The following is a 15509-nucleotide window of genomic DNA, read 5'->3' as shown; positions in this document are numbered from 1 at the left end:
GGGAGGATAAAGCCTGTTTCCCCGCGGCGGCGGCGGCGGGTCCGGTTGTTCTGGTCGTCACTCAAAGAGCATGGCTGGGTAATTGATGATGCCGCTGTCACGGCGGCGGGTCCCTTCGTCTACGCCGCGCCGTCGAACGTGGATCCTCGTAGCACACACAAAGAAATACCTGGGTTTCCGTCTACGCCGCGCCGTCGAACAATGTACCTCGTAGCACACAAGGAATGTCACACTGCTACATTATTTTTTGTGGATGGAGTAATTCACTTTACCGATTTGCTAATCGACACCAGAGTTAATCTCATCCTTAGAAATACCGTTATGCAAGTTTTATTAATATTTAAGCCAGGAGAAAGGAACCAGGTCTATGCAATAAAATCTATTTGTATTCCAGCAGGCTGTGATCGCGATCAGTTCTAGTAGAGGCATGGTGCAACATGAATGTCTCACAGCGATGTACATATCAAATCGAATGCGGGACACACGTGTGGCATGCCCGCGATACGCTTCATAATTGAACCAACGAACACTGAACACTGAGTTTGAGTGTTAAAGCGGGCTATTTGATTCATCCTTGAGTGAAAGAATAAACAAAATGTTGAATGATGCCTGCAACGTTCTCATTGGATTCTCATTAGAAAGTTACGGCGGACATCGGAGTAAACACATGGCTTAAGCCACGTCCAAAGTATGCCCTTCATGCTGCTTGCTACGCGCTCTTCACTTAATAGGCTGCGTAGTTAAGTTACGCGCACTATTTGTTGTTTTCGAGATGCTGCAAAGATGCGCACCTACCTACATGGCACAGATCGACGTCTTCACGCATGGGTGCGCGCGGCAAGCACCGCTAACTCACACCAGGTTGCATGCCAGCATCGGCAACAGGCGACGCGACGGACTACGTCAGCGGAGATGCACATTCGCTCGAAGCCTAAGCTTAGCCCTTAATAAGCAGTCTAGTAACCTGTGCCCCCAATCTGCTCGTAATTTAAGCATGTTGTAAAGATTCTACGCCGATTGCAATTCTGCGCCAGCCTCTGAAGAGAACGGACACTTACGCGTGATCGACGGCCCGTGCCCAACATAACATGCATCTCACCGTCCAGAACAATCCGTAGTAAGTGACATAACCCAGTATGGTAGTTTTCATTAGCCGGAAAACAGAGCAAACAGGATATTCAACATTAAAAATTTTAGATCATATTTCACAGCCACAGCGAAAGCCGTGTCGAATCTATTTGACGCTTAAGCCGACACAGCGGCGGCGACCAGGTCGCCGAGCCAACTGAGGCGAAGACATCCTGCACCGCAATACACGGGGCAGCGCAGCCGCGCAGCAACCGCAAAAGCGGGAAACTGGAACGATCCGCTTACGGGTCGACGTTGCTTGTCGACAGCTATAGGCAAGCGCCCAGACCGCAGCTCTGTCTTCCGGCGAAAGTTTGCTTACATAGAGTTTGGACACTGGTGAGTTTGAGGATAGCGCGAGCCGAACGGCCTCCGCTCGGCCGTAGCGCGACGAGAGCAAGATGCGGCGCTTCTGTATTCGGAACGATAAGCTGATGCAGGGGCCGGAATCTCGCGAGATTGTTTCGGCTCGCGCGATTGGCATGTTCGCCGGCTGCATGACGACAGCCAGCGCGCCGGCCAATCGCGCGAGCCGAACCCCAAGCGAGGACCCTGCCCCTGGAAGATCTCAACGTTATCACACACACCACGTTAAAACACATTGCGAAGATTTTCTGATAGACTTGAGACAATCGTGAACGCGAGGAAAATTAAGGGCTTCGTGGTTGCGGCAGCGAGGCCGCAGCACGATGGAACTAAAAACACGACGCTTGCCGCTACAGCGGCGTCCGCGGCGGCAAGGCAATCGCGCGTTAGCGCTTGTCTTGTTCCTTTTAATTGCTTGTTAAAGCTGCATCTTCACCATGAATAATTTAAGGATCATAGGCAGCTTGAAACCACGAAGTGCAGGATGAAGGTTACACACGGCTCAGGCTTTCCCGCCATTTTGTGAGATGCGAGCTCTGTGCCCATGTTCTAAGAGCACTTGCTGCTGGGCTAGTTGGTTTTGGTTCATAATTAAATAGTTTTTAGGCGCAAAAAAGGACAAGACACATAGGGTAGGTGACAGGACGAAGCGCCAACTTCCAACTGATTTTATTGCATGCGTGAAACGTACTTAAATAGCTTGTCGTCACATGTGCAGATGGGTCACCTAAAGCTCAAGTACAACTTGATAAGGCGCGCTCCAGGAATTTCTTTTCACAGTCGTACAATACTATCGATGTGTCACTTACGCACAGGTCGCCTTTCTTTTTGATAAAAAACGCTTCTATCAACTCCCTAGCATTAGTATTCCAGCTTTTGCCCAGAATGCGCACATCAGTGAAGCAAGGCTCACAATTGCGGGATGGGCACTTACTAATGTGCTTAGTTAGATGTGTGCCTTCCTTTTTCTGCTCTACGTTTCTCTCATGTTCCCTCGTTCGCTCATTCAGGCACCTGCCAGTCTGGCCTATGTAGGAGTGCCCGCAAGACAGGGAGATTTCGTAGACTACCCCTTCAGCACATTTGACGAACGGTCTCCTGTGCTTTGTTCCGCAGCCTCGTTCCTTGCTGTTCTCTTTATCAGTACGGGAGCAAAGACCACCTAGCTTTCTCGGTGCCGAAAAGGCGAGCCGTACAGCATGGCGGCTGGCAACTTTTTTCAAATTATGGGCCACACGATGCAGATATTGCACCACCACTGGTCTTACCTCTTCTCGAGGGACTTCTGGCCTAGCTCTACGAGTACCATTCTTTGTCTTGTTTAGGAGACATTCAACCACCCCAGTCACGAGCGAACGGGGGAACCCGGCTGCAAAAAGCCTAGCCAATTGGTTATAAAAACTGTCCCGTATTTTGTGAGGGCATGACTTTTTGAGAGCTGATTCAAGGCAAAGCGAAGCAATCCCGCGTTTAACAAGTTTGGAATGCCAGGAGTCAAAAGGTAGCAGCTGCTTCTTTGCACGCGGAAAGTAAGACCAACAGACCCGATCACCACAGAACTCAATTTTCAAGTCTAAAAACTGTAATGAATCATGAGCAGGTAGTTCGTGTGTGAACTCCAGACCTTTTCCATGCTCTCTAAAGGCAGATAAAACACTGTCCACCGTTTTCTTAAGGTTGTAAAGACCTTCTTTAGTTAAAACAATCATAAAATCATCAACATACCTTAATACTTTAAAAACCTTGTCAATGGGTAAAACTTGCTGCAGAGCTTGGACAGTATGAGATAAAAAGATGTGACATAGCACCGGTGCCACACAGGACCCAATGCATATGCCTGATTTCTGCAGAAAAAACTGCTGGTCAAAAGTGATAAAAGTAGATTCCAGGTAAAACTGTAATAAGGTTAAAAAGTCATCTATGGAAATACCGGCTGAGTTCTGAAAAGAAATCGGGTCATTTTCCTCAATACATTCCCTAACAGCGGAGAACAAGGGGCCATGAGGGACTGAATAGAACAAATCTACAACATCCACTGAAAAAGCACTCCCAACATCAGGGTTGGTTTCAAAAAATTCACAAATATCATTTGACCGTTTTGTCAAAAAAGGATCATTTAAATGCAGCTTGGATAGGTGCTTAGTCAAATACATGCTAAGATTTTTCAGCCACGTGCCTTTTTCGGTTACGATAGTTCTAAACGGCATGCTTTGCTTGTGAGTTTTGACAGAAAAGAAAACTTTGAGCCCGCTCTTTTTGCTATCTCTAATCTGGTTAGTAAGGGTGCTCAACCCCAGACCATCACACAAGGCCATCGCGGCCGATTTCACTTTTGTAGATTTTTTTTAGATATTGGAACGAAATTCTTTCTAACCGCTTGAGTTGCTCCCGCTGAGTAGTCATCGTCCGAGATAACTACAAAGCCGCCCTCCTTATCAGCTTGTAGTAGACGCAGTTGATTTCTTCTGCAGTACGACACAATGGCTTCCGTCGACATTCCCTTGTTTCTTGTGGTGTCCGGATAACCCGACTTTAGAAGGGATTCAACGCCTTCCAGCAGGCATTTTTCTCGCACCTCTGCTGTGGCTTTTCTTGCAATTTGTCGGTTGATGGCTAATATATTTTGAGACGGCACTTTTGGCTCCACTGCGTACTTCGGTCCTTTTTCCAAAACAGATTTCATCTTCTCTGGCAGATGTACATCACCCATTATCACCAATCCTTCTCCACCTTTCATCTTCTTGTCCTTTCTTACTTCCCTCAGCAAACAGTTGAGCATGCACGTCCACTGATGCTCAGTCATCCTTGAGGCCAACTTGGTGATGGATCGAAAGGTGGTCTCAGCTACACATGCAGAACTTTGTGCGAAGCAGGCAGCACGCAGAAGGTTATAAAAAAGGCGATTCTGGCGCCAAAACTCCGACCTGAGGATCTTGCTAATTCGCTTTACGTGACCCCATGAAGGAAGCACAGGGCGAAAAAGCGCACTTACTTCAACGGGGACCAAGCCGTTCTTGATGCAAAAGGCGACTGTCCTTGCACGACAGGTGTTGGCGACGACACATGTGATACAATCATCAATGAAACGTGGAGATGACACACAAAAGGAAGGGCCCCCTGTACTAGAAATATGGTCTAAGAGCACCTGCTGCTGGGCTAGTTGGTATTGGCTCATAATTAAATAGTTTTTAGGCGAAAAAAAGGACAAGACACATAGGGTAGGTGACAGGACGAAGCGCCAACTTCCAACTCATTTTATTGCATGCGTGAAACGTACTTAAATTGCTTGTCGTCACATGTGCAGATGTGTCACCTAAAGCTCAAGTACAACTTGATAAGGCGCGCTCCAGGAATTCCTTTTCACAGTCGTACAATACTATCGATGTGTCACTTACGCACAGGTCGCCTTTCTTTTTGATAAAAAAACGCTTCTATCAACTCCCTAGCATTAGTATTCCAGCTTTTGCCCAGAATGCGCACATCAGTGAAGCAAGGCTCACAATTTCGGGACGGGAACTTACTAATGTGCTTAGTTAGATGTGTGCCTTCCTTTTTCTGCTCTACGTTTCTCTCATGTTCCCTCGTTCGCTCATTCAGGCACCCGCCAGTCTGGCCTATGTAGGAGTGCCCGCAAGACAGGAGGATTTCATAGACCACCCCTTCAGCACATTTGACGAACGGTCTCCTGTGCTTTGTTCCGCAGCCTCGTTCCTTGCTGTTCTCTTTATCAGTTCGCACAAAGTTCTGCATGTGTAGCTGAGACCACCTTTCGATCCATCACCAAGTTGGCCTCAAGGATGACTGAGCATCAGTGGACGTGCATGCTCAACTGTTTGCTGAGGGAAGTAAGAAAGGACAAGAAGATGAAAGGTGGAGAAGGATTGGTGATAATGGGTGATGTACATCTGCCAGAGAAGATAAAATCTGTTTTGGAAAAAGGACCGAAGTACGCAGTGGAGCCAAAAGTGCCGTCTCAAAATCTATTAGCCATCAACCGACAAATTGCAAGAAAAGCCACAGCAGAGGTGCGAGAAAAATGCCTGCTGGAAGGCGTTGAATCCCTTCTAAAGTCGGGTTATCCGGACACCACAAGAAACAAGGGAATGTCGACGGGAGCCATTGTGTCGTACTGCAGGAGAAATCAACTGCGTCTACTACAAGCTGATAAGGAGGGCGGATTTGTAGTTATCTCGGACGATGACTACTCAGCGAGAGCAACTCAAGCGGTTAGAAAGAATTTCGTTCCAATATCTAAAAAAAAATCTACAAAAGTGAAATCGGCCGCGATGGCCTTGTGTGATGGTCTGGGGTTGAGCACCCTTACTAACCAGATTAGAGATAGCAAAAAGAGCGCGCTCAAAGTTTTCTTTTCTGTCAAAACTCACAAGCAAAGCATGCCGTTTAGAACTATCGTAACCGAAAAAGGCACGTGGCAGAAAAATCTTACCATGTACTTGACTAAGCACCTGTCCAAGCTGCATGTAAATGATCCTTTTTTGAGAAAACGGTCAAATGATATTTGTGAATTTTTTGAAACCTACCCTGATGTTGGGAGTGCTTTTTCAGTGGATGTTGTAGATTTGTTCTATTCAGTCCCTCATGGCCCCTTGTTCTCCGCTGTTAGGGAATTTATTGAGGAAAATGACCCGATTTCTTTTCAGAACTCAGCCGGTATTTCCATAGATGACTTTTTAACCTTATTACAGTTTTACCTGGAATCTACTTCTATTACTTTTGACCAGCAGTTTTTTCTGCAGAAGTCAGGCATATGCATTGGGTCCTGTGTGGCACCGGTGCTATGTCACATCTTTTTATCTCATACTGGCCAAGCTCTGCAGCAAGTTTTACCCATTGACAAGGTTTTTAAAGTATTTAGGTATGTTGATGATTTTATGATTGTTTTAACTAAATAATTTCTTTACAACCTTAAGAAAACGGTGGACAGTGTTTTATCTGCCTTTAGAGAGCATGGAAAAGGTCTGGAGTTCACACACGAACTACCTGCTCATGATTCATTACAGTTTTTAGACTTGAAAATTGAGTTCTGTGGTGATCAGGTCTGTTGGTCTTACTTTCCGCGTGCAAAGAAGCAGCTGCTACCTTTTGACTCCTGGCATTCCAAACTTGTTAAACGCGGGATTGCTTCGCTTTGCCTTGAATCTGCTCTCAAAAAGTCATGCCCTCACAAAATACGGGACAGTTTTGTAACCAATTGGCTAGGCTTTTTGCAGCCGGGTTCCCCCGTTCGCTCGTGACTGGGGTGGTTGAATGTCTCCTAAACAAGACAAAGAATGGTACTGGTAGAGCTAGGCCAGAGGTCCCTCGAGGAGAGGTAAGACCAGTGGTGGTGCCATATGTGCATCGTGTGGCCCATAATTTGAAAAAAGTTGCCAGCCGCCATGCTGTACGGCTCGCCTTTTCGGCACCGAGAAAGCTATGTGGCCTTTGCTCCCGTACTGATAAAGAGAACAGCAAGGAACGAGGCTGCGGAACAAAGCACAGGAGACCGTTCGTCAAATGTGCTGAAGGGGTGGTCTACGAAACCCCCCTGTCTTGCGGGCACTCCTACATAGGCCAGACTGGCAGGTGCCTGAATGAGCGAACGAGGGAACACGAGAGAAACGTAGAGCAGAAAAAGGAAGGCACACATCTAACTAAGCACATTAGTAAGTGCCCGTCCCGCAATTGTGAGCCTTGCTTCACTGATGTGCGCATTCTGGGCAAAAGCTGGAATACTAATGCTAGGGAGATGATAAAAGCGTTTTTCATCAAAAAGAAAGGCGACCTGTGCGTAAGTGACACATCGATAGTATTGTACGACTGTGAAAAGAAATTCCTGGAGCGCGCCTTATCAAGTTGTACTTGAGCTTTAGGTGACCCATCTGCACATGTGACGACAAGCTATTTAAGTACGTTTCACGCATGCAATAAAATCAGTTGGAAGTTGGCGCTTCGTCCTGTCACCTACCCTATGTGTCTTGTCCTTTTTTGCGCCTAAAAACTATTTAACTGTGCCCATGCCTTAACATTTGGCTACAGCAATCCGTGCAATCGCATGCAATAGCTATAATACAGTTTAGCGACCACCTCAGGTGACGCAAAGAAAAACATAATGTCTGTATCAAGCGGCAGAGAACGTTTTTTCGTTCAACTGTCCAAATAAAGCGAACCAGTCGACGCAAGAAATCCACCGCTGTTCATTCGGCAGCCATCTTGCGAAGCGCAGCTCCGCATCAAAAGCAGCGCCACAGAGTACTAGTTGTGCGGAAAATTTATCGCTACGTTTTAGTTTACTGCACTGTATGCTTTAGGAAATAAACAGAAGTTTTTAACGTTTTCATGTGCAGTATTCGTTGCTTATTTCTTGCTAGAAACGCACGCGACTAGACCACGGTCACAAACAGAAAAAGTCTGTTTTTTTGCTTGAGGACGTTTCTGTTGTTTCCAGTAACAGATTTTCCTGCGCGGCGTCAATAAATTTTCGCAAAGACGCCAGTAATTTTACACACCTTTTTTACAGTGCATCCATTTTCAACCTGTCCATTGTCCGAACAGAGAGTTTCCGCATTGAATAGAGAAAATGGATTGGGAAACCTTGTTCACTGTGAAAAATCTCCATAGTCCGAGTTGTCGATATCAAGGAGGGTTGTACTAACAGGACACTATGTGGATATGATAACGTGATTGTGTGGCTCCGTTACTCAGCGCTGGCAAATGACAAAGACTGCTGTTCCGAAATGATCAAGATCTAGAAGCATACAATTCTCTACAAAAGAGAATGCGATCGGGACAATTATTTATGGACCCCGCGGCGGTGGCTCAGTTGTTAGGGCGCTTGGCTGCTGACCCAAAAACGCGGGTTCAATCCCGGCTGCGGCGGCGGAGTTCTATGGAGGCGAAATTCTAGAGGCCCGTGTACTGTGCGATGCAGAGCACGTTAAAGAACCCCAGGTGGTCGAAATTTCCGGAAGCCTTCACTACGGCGTCCCTCATAGCCTGAGTCGCTTTGGGACGTTAAACCGACATAAGGCATAAGTAAAACTTATTCATGGCTATTGAGCAAAGGAAGTGGCGGCCCTTTGCTTGTGTAGGACGGAGACTGCGGAGACCACCCGTTAGCCAAGGAAGGGGATTTTACTGTTAAGCAGTGCAAAGGGAGACAAGGTCAGGCAGTCAGCGTGCTTGTAGAACACGGCGTGCGCCAGCTTTACGCAGAAGGGCGTGGTTTCAGCGGCGATTCGGCAGTGTGTAGCGCTGAGCGCATACGCGGCACAATGGTTCGTATATCTCCTGTCTTTCCAATACGAGGCGTATCCGGGCTCCGCACGCGAAAGCGACTTGAAAAGCAAAACGCTGCTTGCCCTTCTCTGAGTTCTCCAAGCCCGGTCATAGCAGCGAAGAGCAGGGACAAACGGTGCCTTTTTTGACGATCGAGAGATGTTTGCGCGCCACCTTTGCGCAGACTTTTTCCGCCCAGTCCAAAAAGCCCCGATGCAATCCAGACCAATTCAAGAGCGCAGTGAAGGAGCAAAACAATAAATCACGGGCCGTTTGACTTGTGTCTAATCGCGAATTATAGTGCGCTACCACGGTTATCCCTGGGTTTGCATGCTTTATGTTGACCTTCTATGGGTTTGCTCGATGTTAACTGGCTTACCTTGGCTGACATGCAGTGGTGCAGAGGTTAAGCGATCCGCCACTGCCCTGCGATGGCAGCCGCTGCCATCGGTGAGGCTTGTGAGACCCCGGTTGCTGTTTTCCAGCAACCTCTCGTGGCTAATAATTAATTTAATTGGCTCCTGCCACTGTAGTATACACCTGGCAGGTTATCCACACTCCGCTCGGCAGGTGGGTAGCCTGCCACATTGCCGGAGACGCACGGCAAACTGACAGGCAACGGGTTTTCGACTGAGCAGAAGCCTGCGTGCTGGCGCACTAAAACATACTCACCAAGTGCACGCTGTGGGTCCAACTTATTGCGGCCGTTCTTCATCGTCATCATTTGTATCACCGCCATCAGTCTATACAGGCCGCAGAATAAGACCGACAGTAGACGTAGTTACCGCAGGTACTGCGGATGTGGAGCCATTGTTACAGGGTGCCTTTGACTTGGACTACAAAGCAAGAAAAGAAACGCCACTAAAAATACGTTCGAGGCTCATAGCGAAGAATACCAATCACACCCGGTAGTTACCCTCCTACAACAACTAACTCTTCGGAGAAGAACCTAATTTAAGAGCGAAAAAAAGGAACATTATAGTTGCGCAACTTTCTGTATCAGAAAAGAAACGAATAAATCAGATCAAATCAAAACGGCATTGGAAACTGTCTTTAACGCGCCTTTGAACACCGTCACTGCCACTTTCCTGGGTATGCCTTCGTTGCAGCAGGGTACAGAGCTGCTACAATTAAATATAGGCGGGCGAAATAGGTGTCCTTCATGAACCATGCGGGTCCCTACTGGAATCAGAAATCGGCTAAAATCTCTCCCTGCGGGCCGACCGGCCTTTGGTGCCGAATGTGCTACCCGTATGACAGCGTGGTTGCACCGGCATTCTCGAGACAACCCCCCCCCCCCCCCCCCTTGTTTTTTTTTTTAGAGAGAGTTGCACTCGCAGCGGAGCTGAAATCCCATAGTTCGTTATTACGTTCGCGCTATGCTGTAGTACCGCGACGATGACCTCCACCCATTTTCTCCCAAAAGTGCACCGCCGCAAAAAATGCGAGCGGAACTGGCGAGCGAGATGCCCTGATAGCGGTGCTTCCCTTTGATGGAGCGGCGCACTTAGCGCTACTGTGCGCTCGACGGGAAGAGGGGGCGCGCAGGCCGCCAGGCATAAGACAGCGCAAAGGCGATGCACTGTGACCGTCAAGAGTACTTTCGCTTACTCCTCCTCTGCTGTGCAGATAAGAGCACCGCGGCTTTCTCACTGTCTCCGCTCCTTGGGTCACGCTTTGGGGCGGCTCAGCGAGCGCAAAACTGCATCTCGTGAAGGTGAGCGATCAAGTAAATATCTGGCTTATACGTGTTGCGCGACTGTGAAGGCTTTGTCGAAGCGATTGCCATCAATGAGGCATCATAGCTCAATGTTTCGTAACAGTCTGTATCTCCTGCTCGAGGCGATTGTCATCTGAGCGGCATGACTGCGGCCAAGCGGAAGACCATTCGTCATACCAGTCACGTACGCTTCTCGGAGGCGGCTTAAAAGGCATTAGGCATGCCGGCCTCCTAAGACGTAGTTAAGCGACACGGTTAGGTTGCTAGTACATCGGCTGCCGTAGCGATAAGCAGAGGCTGGCTTGCGCTCGTCCCGAGGACGAGTACCGCGCGCGGTGTCGTACGACATCAACGGATTGCGAGAACCGCTCAGAGGCACTCAGGCGGTTGTGCGTCCTCTGAGCCGTAAGTAGGCCCGGTTTCTGCAGCATTTTAGGAGCGACATTTAGCGCAACGCAGCGCAAACGTTATTACCACAGTCTGGTTTGACCTGCTGTTAGCGCCAATGGGCGGGTAAGAGGGAGTTACGAAGATACCAGGAAAAGCGGCTCGTTCTCAAAAAAGAAAAAAAAATGAGCACTGCATCAACGCTCAAATATCGATAATCAGAGAGAGCTTTAGAAACCGCAGTGTTTTACTCGAGCACAACACGCTCGTGGCAGCTTTTTAGATACGCTCGTGTCAGTGCAGCACATACGTGCAAAACATTTCTGTCGTGCCCCATTTCTCATGGGTGAATCGACGCATGGCCGATGCTTTGGTATCCTATTATAGCTAGGGCCTTCTCTAGCCGTCGTCTCTCCCTGTGTGATGCATCAAAATTTCGCAATGCGTGCTGCTTGTAAGTGGAAGATGTCTCTCTCTTTCACGAGCCGTATACGCTACTGGTATGACTGGCAGGCGTATGGCACTTTACGCCGTCTTTTGCTCTTGGAATTGGGCAAAGTTTTTTGTGACCGTTGATGACGTTATTGTTATTCTTCTTTTTAATTTTTGCGTTACGCGGCCACGCTCACCATCGCATCTTGGGAACGTTGAATGCGGAAACTGGCCAGCTAATTGAAGAGCGCGGAGATACGGGTTCGAAAGCTAACGCTCCCAGCAATCAAGCCAGCAGTGTTTGTCAGACAGCCTTGAGCAAGGCACAGCGGCAGAATTTCGACGATGAAGAAATTTTCATTTGCCCCTGATGTACAGAGACTGCTGACAGCTGCGGCGCTTTACGGCTTCAATGTGGGACCGCAGGTACCGAGGAAAAAACAAAAATAGGCGAAATTGGGCTTTCGCCAGCGTGGGACTTGAAAATGTCGGAGTTGTGATCGCGAAGGCTGACCAGAAATACCTCACTACAAAAGGCCTGTTTATGGGCGGCTTTCCTCAGCTGTAATCATCCACTTTGACAGTTGTCTTGCCGTGTAATGAATGCATGAAGCAAATTTTTCGCACATCAAAAATGCCATCACCCTTTATTTCTCCTTTCCTGCTGTTTCCATTTGTATGGCGACAGCGATATGTTACACCGTGTAAAGTTCTAAGGATCGCTGGTGGCGAAGGTGAAGCCGCGATAATGACTAATTTCAAAGTTCGGAGAAGAAAAGAACGACAGAACGCCACTCTCCCTTGATGGTTTGGGTTCCGCAGTAGATGAGAACGAGTTTGATTTTTTTTCGTACTAGAAGCGTCGTCGGTTTAAATGCAAATAGCGAACGTTATCAAGTTCAAATTCCTTGTCTTGGTGAGAGAGAGAGGTCGGAGTGGTTCTGGGTAGAACGGCGCAGGCGTCGCTCGCTACGTACGTGGAAATAAAGCGCATAATGAACGAATTCTGCCCGGCGCAGCTGGCCCGAGACATTTTCCGCCGCGCAATAAAACGTCTAATCCCGGCTTGGGCGCGGTTCTCGACAAGAGCAGTAAGAAATAGCTCGGAGCTGCAAGGTCGAGCACGAGCTCAGAGATACCGAAACTTTTCTATACATGCGGTTCCTTTCGACGCGGCGTGATCTGTGCTCTGCTAATAACGTGACTATAAAAGAAACGCGAGGTCTCTGCTTAAGGCGCCTGAGAGACGAGTCGGGTCGTATCACCAGCAACCTCGGTGCTGAGTAAGAGCCGGAGAGAAAAGACAACCGGTGATACACTTCTGTGCCGACGTACTACGTCTTTCAGGTGCACGATGGTCTTTTTTTGTCTTTATTAGAGCATCTTTGTTCATTACAGCGACGCCCTGAGTTCCAAGTGCATGCCGTGACGCTGAAAAGGGTTTTGCTGCGGCCTTCCGTTGACCAGGCACCTGTGGTGGGCAGTTCATGACTTTGCACGCTGACAGTGCTGATAGAATTTGGGTACTGTACTTAATCGAGTGTGGGAAAGCACCGTGTCTCTTACTCGACTTTCTTCCAACTTTATGGGCCTCTAAGACCTGGGTTATCCCTGCAACTGAACTGAGCTGTCCTCTTGAAACTCGCGCTTTCTTTAACTCTGTCTCTAATGCCTAACATGAGCTATGTTGTAGCTGTAATAGAGAATTCTTTCTGTCTGAGTGCGGAGAATTTTTTCACGTAGAAAACTGATAATCTTTTTGAATAAGCTCAACCTTGCTTGTTTGCGGCAACTAAAAGAAAATACCGGTGATCGCAGTTTGTATTTCTGGCGCGGCATAACGTGAGGACTACGTCACTAGTTCTCTCAGAAAAAAAAGTAAGCACAAACAACTTCACAGTCCCAAAGTCAGCATAATTGCGCCATTTGCACCATGCCTTGAGTTTAAGAAAGCGGGAAACGAAAGGTTTTATTGCGGGCTTTGGCAATGCGATGCGGAACCATTCACATGCAACGTCCTTAAGTGCCATGCCTTTTGTACAGTCATCGCTGTTCAGGTGTTAGTTCAGGCAAGACTAATTACCACTTTTGCAACAAGGTATATTCCGCTTTCTTCCGCTAAGCAAGAAGTGGCGTACTTTTGTCTGCGCAGTTTCCAGTTGGCCGTGAACAGGCTAGCCTCATTTCTCGAGCCTTTGGCACCCTGCCTAACAAAATTCAACCAAGCGGCCATCGAGAAGACCACCTGCGGATTTGAGCGTCAATAACCGTAACTAGAAGCAAAAAGACTAAACTGGCAGGTCAGCAGCCTCTCGTGATATGCATCTAAACGGAGGAACAGTTTGGCTCGCACCACTTGAAACAGTGAAAGACAGCAGCAAACGAGAGAATTCTATGAGCTATGACCGATGGATTATTGCGTTACTAGAATTCATTTCAAGGCAACTACTGCTTATTGGGGGTCCGAAAACCTGGCCAGAAAAGGTTTTGCATTCACCCTTTACCCGAATAGGGCTGCCACAACAGGGTGCTGGTTCTCCGGAACGGATTGGTAAATTGGGAAAGGCAGATCAGGCCCGGGTCTGGAATTGGCCTGAGGCAGATTAGGTCATTGGCAAAGGCATGTCAGGAAGGAATCGTTCTATGATAACTCAAGAGGCCATGCCCTACGCTTTGGAGCTACGTCAGGGTGTCATAGAACAGGCAGCTACAAAAAGAAATTTAACGAAGGAGATGATACATGCGCTATTTGGTAAATCTGTGTAAACAACTGAACATCTTATAGTTGAACGTGATGTTATCCATCGGGATGTTGACGCATGCAGGCACAGTCAGTCTCCCTGATGACATAGGGTTTATAGATAACAATGCTCATGTGACTGAATCTGCGGGGGAAGTTAGCAAAAATCCATCCATCCTACCATCACTGGATAAGTTTTCAGGGCACTGCGTTTCTTGTTCCCGCGCCGCCGGGCTTGGAAGATATATGCATATCACGGCGCAATGCTATAGTTCTCAATAGGGGTCTCCCAGTCCCAATCGACATACCAATCGAAAGGCTCAATAGGGAATTTCGATGGTGCGGCGGCTTTCAAGGGCTTTTGGGGTTTTCCTCTAGGACCTGCACACATGAGTATCATGCTCCTTCAAAGAGTTACGAAAATTATTATTTCGAGTTTTTACTTATTGTAGTTTTCCGAAATGTCCAGAATTAGCTGTCCCAACTACGCAGAAGTTTGTTTTCTCAATTTTATTACCTTCGTTTTGTAGGCGCATACATAGGCAAACATGGATGCAATTGCAGTGCTGGGCACGTCACGCTGGGGCAGCCATGAAGCTTCCATATCTGGTGGCGGGGAAAGGAGGAGCGCGGTACTCTGAAAACTAATCCAGCGTCTCTAGCTACTGGGCGACTATGGTATGCTGATCCTAGAGTCACTGGATAAGTTTTCTGACCATAGTTGCCCAGTAGCCTATTCTGATTTGGTGTGAGTGCGGCTAGATGTAAGGCTGTCTTCAGTGCCCAATTAAATTGTGAAAGAAGAAGAGGCGCAGCGAAAATAGATTTTAGTAAAGAAATAAATGCCTTTCCTTATCTTTTGAACTATCTATAAACAACGTTCCACCGTATTTCTCTAATTGAACGCGAGATTTTTTTTTACCTAAAATAGACGTGAAATGTCACCCCTCGCGTTATAATCAAATAGTCGTGTTAAAATCGACTATTAGGTGGAGACATAAACAGACTATGGCGTATTCACTCGCGTATTGGTTGTTGTGCTGCGCAGGTAGGCTCCCAACTTGGAAAAAAAAACAATGCCGCATCGGTGGATCAGCGGAAGCTTCGAGCCGCAAATACCGGTTAACACATGCTCCTCGCCAGAGACGGCGCACTTGTGCACCGAGTGCGGATTAGACGCATCGTACCGAGGAAATGCGACACAGTACGCGCGGCTTGAAGGTTCCGGAAAGTCCTTCGTAGCGTTCTCTCAAAGCTCGGCAGACCCCCGAAGTTCGCACGCTAATTGCACGCTAATTGCTTCTGGTGCGCGAGAAGCTTGGCGTTGCTAGGAGCTCTCGATGCTCTCCTCGGAATCGCAGTCCAACAAACTTTCCGGCGACATCGCACTCGCAAAATTTTCCGACGGCTCCGCACAAGACGACGACTCGTTTAATTGTTGCCAAGATTGGCCACGGA

At 47.8% G+C, this 15509-nt stretch overlaps 1 protein-coding gene across 1 annotated transcript in view; it reads left to right on the top strand.

The window, feature by feature from the left end:
* Positions 1-15509, top strand: part of LOC144121894 (monocarboxylate transporter 9-like) — an 85678-nt gene that overhangs the window by 13514 nt on the left and 56655 nt on the right. The gene's annotated exons all lie outside the window — the stretch shown is intronic.

This window comes from Amblyomma americanum, chromosome 2, assembly GCF_052857255.1.
Source record: "Amblyomma americanum isolate KBUSLIRL-KWMA chromosome 2, ASM5285725v1, whole genome shotgun sequence".
Classification (NCBI taxonomy): Eukaryota; Metazoa; Arthropoda; class Arachnida; order Ixodida; family Ixodidae; genus Amblyomma; species Amblyomma americanum.
This window is presented reverse-complemented; position numbering and strand designations above follow the sequence as displayed.